General features: G+C 36.6%; 1 protein-coding gene across 4 annotated transcripts in view; it reads left to right on the plus strand.

The window, feature by feature from the left end:
• Nucleotides 1–767: 767 nt before the first annotated feature.
• LOC138057019 (D-inositol 3-phosphate glycosyltransferase-like) overlaps nt 768–7,500 on the plus strand; it is a 34,043-nt gene continuing 27,310 nt past the window's right edge. For 3 of the 4 annotated variants that reach the window (XM_068903022.1, XM_068903020.1, XM_068903023.1), the window contains exons 1-3: nt 768–828; nt 2,915–2,986; nt 3,775–3,862. The gene's annotated coding sequence lies outside the window, so the exon portion shown is untranslated. Of the gene's footprint in view, nt 829–848; nt 970–2,914; nt 2,987–3,774; nt 3,863–7,500 lie in introns of those variants that run through there. The other variant, XM_068903021.1, reaches the window with a different exon arrangement.

Raw genomic sequence — 7,500 nt, forward strand, 5'->3', positions numbered from 1 at the left:
TTCATCTTCTTTCAAGTGTTACCTGAACGAAGTCTCCCGAAGTTGATGGCTTTCAACAATCTTTCTACCTACATAACGTTCTGGAAGTGAGCTGCTTTAGTAGACAAGTGTTTTCGTCCTCAATTTGCTCTTACATGTGTACCTCGTCAACATTGTCCTCGAGAAAGAAAAGCCGTCATACATTAGGATTGGCTAAGACGAAAGTTACTTGGAACGCTGCTTAACTCTGGTTAGACGATCAACGGTCTCTCTTTTTCTTTACAAAACCAGGAGCCCATAAGTAGCAGCGAGCAACTCCCATACTAAACCTATGTTGCGACATTTTTACAGACCAATCTATCTTTGGACTACCTTTGCCACAAAACAACAAAGGCATTTCCGCTTCTGTGATGCTATGACGTCAAGGTTTCCTGTGATTAGTCATCGGGCTCCTGCAGGAGTCTCATTCGCGGGGAAATTAAATAAATCGGTCTGTGTAAACGCCGTACAAACGGGCTCCTGACAAAACACTAACAGGAAGGGCGAGGAGACCTCCATATACTAACAAGATTTACGAGAGAGGTCTCCTTACAAAATTACAACCCCGTATATGGGAAAAAATGAAACTTACTCTGAAAATTATTGTGTTTTTGTGGTCTTAAACCTTTGATCAGCTTTTCTATGATCAGCTTCTGTTATGCTATACTATGGATGACCTCAAGGTATCCTCGCGTTCATTGGGTTACCTGTGTGGTGACGTATGGAACAACCTCGTTCCCAGGGTCTTCTCAGCCTTCAACATGGCGGCGACCATGGCAGGATTCCTTTGTGATCACCCACCTGTCTTAGGTAAAGATAATTTCATGCTCTAATGTCTTATGTAAGAAATGTTTCTGGCTCAGTATCGTATTTCGTGGCTGTGGACTAACCTCCTAAACAAATTTAAACGGTCCATGAATGAAAGAATTGACTCAGAGGAAAGAAAGATACGTACGTACTTGATTGCATCTGTGTTAAAAAGTTCGCATAACAATTAATAGTAAAGGAGAACCTCCACTTTTACAGGAAATTTGGAATTGATTTGGAATCCAGTTGTTGAAAATAATTAACAAGGTTCCAGTTTCATCGGAATTTCTTGCGCGGAACAACTTGCAAGGGTACAAACAAAATTAATTTGGGAGTTTCCGCAATATTGGATTTTGTAAGCAAGCTGACATCAAGTACTTGGTGTGAAAGCAACTGTACAGAATTAACTTTGTTTTCCGCAAAGTGTAGTTAGCCATTTGACGTATTCTATTTTCTTGTGTGCCAAACATGGAAACAATTTTTAATCAAACTTCTTTCCATCGCCCTTGTAGAGGTGTATTGCGTAGGAAGTGTCTGAAAAATTAGCAATCATCAGCAGCCGGTAGGAGGTTTCAAATCACTAAATGACCTGCATGTTTTAAAAGTTCCCTTTTTATTAAGCGCTGTTAAACAGTATTTAAGGTTTTAAACACATTTGAAAAGTGCCAAGGATCTGTATTTAAGTCTAAGCACTTATTTTAAAACGGTTAGCATTCGCTTATTCCGACAAGTACCTACAGGTACTATGTATATCATTTAAACACAGTGGAAATTTAAAGCCAATTCAACAGATTGACAGCTGTACATGTAACTGACAACTTCTTTGTAGTCTAAATGAAAATATCATTGAATACCGTATTTACCCGTGTATAAGTCGACCCCCATTTTTGATGGCAAAAAAAGCAATTTCTTAATTTCTTTGTTAAATGTTCATGGGACACTAATCTTGTATTCTTAGATTTCTGGAAATGTGGATACACAAAAAAATCAGGGCCTCAAGCGCTTAATAGTTTTGTGGTTAAGCATCTGTCGTATATTCGGGCATTTTGTCCTTGAGTTTCGAAAAAGTTCTCAGAAAATCGAACATGTAAACCTCAAACTAACCTGTTTCGTTGTTCAAGGATAAAGGGCTTTAGAGGATAAGCACAACATCACAGGAAGCAGGAGGCAATCTTTGAAAATAACTTGCGAACGATGCGAAATTGTTCAAGGTTTAATTGGTCCTTGACTTATAATTTCTCAAATGACAAACAAAACAAAACTCGATCATAAACCAAACAATACGAAGTTTGCAAAAGCATTTAAGTCAGCCAGGTTTGTATAAAGAATAAAAAATATTCATTACCAACCAGCATTTTCAGGCAACACAAGTGACGATGCTTGCACGCAAACACGAGGTATTGCGCCAGGTTACTAAGCCGTTGAACGATCGAGTTTTTATTTGAAGAAACAGAAATGCCTTTTAGAGCTTTCCGCCTTTGGAAAACGAAAATTTCCAGTGTCTATTTTATATTTGTGCTTGTGAGTATCTTCAACGTTTAGAGTTGGACGAATCCTTTTTCATTTCAACTGGAATTGCTTACATTCGTTTAATTTTGAAGTCTTTCTTTTGTCGGCTTTTGTCCACTGCATTCGTTATGCCCAAGACTACATTATTATGTTAATTTTGATTAAATTACTTAGCTGGAACTTGGCTCAAAGTCTTTGACCCGTGTATACATGTAGGTCGAGGGCGATTTTTGGAGCTTCTTTTGAGACCATAAAAGGTCGACTTATACACGGGTAAATACGGTATTGAATATTTCACCACGATGAGGCAAAATTGAGAAATCATCAGACTGCCGAACACAGAGTATTTTCAAAATCCTGTCTGGCTGCTTAACATCTAGACCCAGCCTTTCCTGTGTCATACTGAATAATTAAATTTTAATGCCACTGTGATTTTTGAAAGTATTTTCCTGGTTTGCCAAATGTTATGTTTGATTTTTTAAACCTTGGTGTTTATTTAAGTGCTCAGATTCATGTATTTCAGTGTCAACTCCTTGGTGGGAAAATAATTATTCTGTTATCCATTGTTTTGTCAATACAGACAGAATACACTGAATCTCGTCAAGAAGAGAGGAACCAGTCAAAGAACAAGGAAAGAAGTTTTCTATCGATGGTAAGGAGTTCATTTGTATTATGTCTTAAGCAAAACCTTTTCTTCATACTTTTTGGAGACTGTTTCCACGCCACAATTACATTGTACATGTAGAATGGAATTTACTTTCTCCTTCTGTTGTCCAAAAAGTTCTAGTCATGCAAAGTGTCATGGAAGGTCTGTTTTCAGTGAGATTGGTGATTCTCTATTTGATTAAGATTTCCTTACATAACACAAATTAATTAGAACTTGACTGCACTGCTTGGAATTTTTGTTTATTTAGGAATGTCTGGTTATTAATTTCTACATGACTTTGTATATCATAAATTAAGTGAAATTATTATGTCCAAAACCTTCCAAATTTTACAATTTGCTAAAATTTCTTTGTATACATGTACGTAGGTCAATTAATGATGCAATAGTTTTATTTTAGAGGCAACCAATTTATCAAACTAATCAATTAAGTTTTTGTATTTTTCCTTTATTCTTCTTTTTACTGTAATATTTTGTAACTGTTATTAATAGACTGTAAACAGGAATTAATCTCTAAATGGAATTACATTAATTGTAAGATACAGTATGTTGCGTCTGGCCCTTACAGCTGTACACACATTGGTTATAAAGACTAATGCAATGAAATTATTTCCCTTGAATTAATTAAGTGAAAGCCCAAAGTAGTAATACTTTTGTTACTTCTTAATTTTTAATCAGACCAAATATTTTCTTAGTGTGATCTCACCCTTGCTCACATAAAATTTAATGATGGTTTCAATTTTAACTTTTTTGTCCATAATTAATTTTTTTTACAGGATAATTTACTGTACAAGGAACTTCAAGATGTCAAGTTGAGTCATTATGAATAAGAAGACAATCATTCTTTGGAAGAGGAACACTGAGGTAGAAAAAATTCATAGAATACAAGTTCAATATTACTGTAATCACCAATGGTCAAGGCCTTACTTTTAAACAGCTCATTATATACATGTAGTACACTTGAGATTTGTTGCAACCACATTATAAGGATTTCAAATTTTCAAGCATTCACTTTTTAAAGTGGCATGCAAGTGTATACCGTAGTCAAAGGGCTAATGTAGTTTGAGTGTGGACCAGTACGAGAATCACACATGTGAGTGGTGGAGGAGATGAGGTGTTTGTGGGACTAGGGTGGAGTGGGTGAAATACAAAAAACTGCTTCCCTAAAATTGAACGAAGCATTAAGAAAGTGGACATTAACAAGAAGAGCACAAAATAGTTTTTGTGGTCCACCTGACAGCTTTAGAGATGATGACAAGGAGAACTAGGACTGTACGGCTCGGAACCAAGCCCATTATTACAGACTTGACCTCAATGCGTAATTTATCAGCAAAGCAACTCTAACTTTATACATTAGCAGAGATCCAGAGTGCATCATTGCGTCCTGGGACGCACTCGTTTTCCTTTTTCTTTTAGACGCATAGAATATCGAACAAAGGGTCCAGTTGGACGCAGAAAAAAATCGAATGTTTATGCAAATTTACGGACGCCAGGAAAAACATGCGAACGGCGTATTTCACAAGGAAATTGAACATTCCCATTTCTCACACAATTCGCACGTGTTGCGTGACATGATACTGAGCTGTTTTTTTACGTGCGACAATCGGCGACACTTTCGATCTGCCGCCAGTGATAATAAAACAATTCAGTCGAAGTTCAGTTTGTTGCATGCTTTCCAAGTGAATTTCAATTATTAGTTCGCTTATCGTGAGTGAAATGACAGAGACTCCAAAGGCAAAGTACAGTATTTTAAATTTTTGTTTTGTGCGACCCTGTTGATATTAATTCTGGGCGCACACGTGTCATTGTCTCGGTTCTTGTTTTGTACGTAACTTGTCTGTTTTGCAAATTATGCAACTTTTCTTTGGAGTTAGTGTTAAAATTAACGTGTTAAACATGAAACTTGAATGTATTCAATCGCTTGGTTATTAACATTGGCCATGGCGAAGTCACAGCCGCACAGGCCGACGATGAACTGTGTATCGATCGCTTACATTTGTTTACTCTTTTGTTCCTAAATTACACCTCAAGTGTAGTTAAAATAAATGATGCTCTTTTACGGAAAATTGGTCAAATTGCATTGTGAAGTTCCACCAGATCTTACAGGCCTTGTTTCTCTGGCTGCCACAGGCTCATGTCCTTACAATCATTCTGTTAGTTCTCTCAAATCTGCCCTTTCTCATGTAACTGTCAAAGTGCACATGGACCTATGAATGTCTCTTTTTGTATTCTCATTGTGTGCGTTTGCTACATTCACTGACCAGGTGACTCACTATCTCTCTCTGTTTTTGCTATATTTAAATTATGCACAGGGGAGGCTCAGCTGTTTGCTGTTATTTCTTTTTCCCAGGCACTACTGTAACAAATAAGTGCTTTGGTGCAGCCTTCCCAGTGGTTTTTTCTCATCTAATTCTATTTCCAAGTTTTGTCCCATTTCTCTGACATAAGTTGTACAGACCTTGCATTTTGGAAATCCTGCTTTTCGTTCTTCCAATGCTTTCTTGGTGCTTTTGCATCATTCCTCCTCACTGTTCTCTCTCAGCTACATTGTACATACTTTCCGTAAGGACCTACTGACTTGTTTTTGGGGGTGCGTTGCTAGGGATGTAATGGTTAAGTAATTTGAGAAAATTTTTGTCAGTTTCCAACTTTTGTAAACCAATGACCCTAAATATGATGTTACATATCATGCCACTCCCATGGTCACGTGACCAATAAAAGAAAACTCTAAATTTGTCTATGTGCTACACATTTTGGGTATTTAATCAGTGGTTTGATAATTTGTATTTGCTTTTGCATCCAGCCAAGCATGGTTTTCTTTTTATTTTGAAAAATGTTCTTTTTAAAGAGATACACGATACTGAAATACCTATAACGTTTTCAAAAAAGATAATTTGAAAAAAATCAATGCTTACTGTAGCTATACTCTCTATTTGGGGGTGAAACGTGCCATATAAAAGAAATTAATTCAATTTAAAGACTGCTGGAAATTTACATGTAGCTTTTTCTCAAACAAGAAGTCAGTTCGTTTATGCAAGCGCAGTTGATCTGAGAACGAGTGCGAGGAAGGGTGAGGAAAAACCTTCAATGCAAGCAACTGTTTGTGTGGTGATTTTTGATTGTGAGTGGGTTTTCCGGTCAGCTCACGATATGATGACGTCAGTCACCACAAGAAGCATTTCACTTCCTTGGCAACGCATGAAAAATCCATCTGTGGGCCCTTAAGCATTACCTCTTTCTTACATGTATTCTTTACAGGAACAAACATTGACCATCCCAGATTGTTTTCTTCCTCTCAGACACAAGCTTCACTACTACAGCTGTAATATACATGTAGTGCTGCACGTTATTCATCATCATCACCTTCCTACTCTTCCTATTGAAAGTTTGTAGCTCATCATTCGTCTAACTGATCACTCCTCCCCTGTACACGTACAATGTAACTCGTCAAGAGTACAGCTCCTGTGTGTGTTACATGGTACTTTACAAGTGATTTGGATTGCCCATGTGTGTGTCACCATTCAAGTTGGATGTTATGATTAAAATCAATGTTTGTGGGTAGTAATTCCTCCATTCTATCTAATAATTTAAATTTTATATAATTTAGATTCTTTAATATTAGATTTTATTACTTTTTTCATTCACTTTCTTAATTATCTTAACATTCCCAAATTTTATTCCCTCTGTCCAGCTCACTTTTTTCCTTTTCAATAATTACGAGCGCGCTATTTAATTATACAACTTATGACTTGCTCCATGAGCGGGCAAGATGAACCAAATCCCGCACTGTGATTGGCTTCCCACTTGGGCGAGATGGAGCTATACTGACCACTCAGGATTTTTTGCTTGATTCTGCAAGATCAAAGATAATTTTTTAGTGTTTTATCCCATATAAGAAGTTCTTTATTGACCAAGCTTTTTCAGTCAAGATCACTGGATATTGGCCTTGTTCTTTTTTTGCATGTTTATGGACCTCGGCTTTCTCACTTGGTCCCGCAAGATCAAAGATAATTTTTTTAGTGTTTTATCACGTATAATAAATCCTTTATTGACCAAGCTTTTTTGGTCAAGATGGCTGGATATTGGCCTGGTTCTTTTTTTGCGTGTTTATGGGCCGAGACGAACGCAAAAAAACTTGGCAAATATCCAGTCATCTTGACCTCACACTTGGTCAATTAACCATATTTATGTTTATGTTTATGTTTACACCACGTTTCTTTATTCCAAATTCCATTCCTCTGTCCCAAACAAAAAACAACCTAAAACCTAAACCTTACATAAGTGAAGGTAAATACTAGAGAAGCATTATTTTACTATTTCCATTAGAGCTCAGATTATAAATTGACTACATGTATTGTATGTCCCAGAGTGAACAGAAATTGAAGTGGCCAGCCATTGCTTCTTTTGGTGTTAGATTGAGAATTCTTCATGTGGCTTTTTACTAACATGTGTAATAATTATTAATTAATTATCTGAGATTCAATCTAAATTGTATACTGTTG

The sequence above is a fragment of the Montipora capricornis genome, chromosome 7 (assembly GCF_036669925.1).
Source record: "Montipora capricornis isolate CH-2021 chromosome 7, ASM3666992v2, whole genome shotgun sequence".
Taxonomy (NCBI): Eukaryota; Metazoa; Cnidaria; class Anthozoa; order Scleractinia; family Acroporidae; genus Montipora; species Montipora capricornis.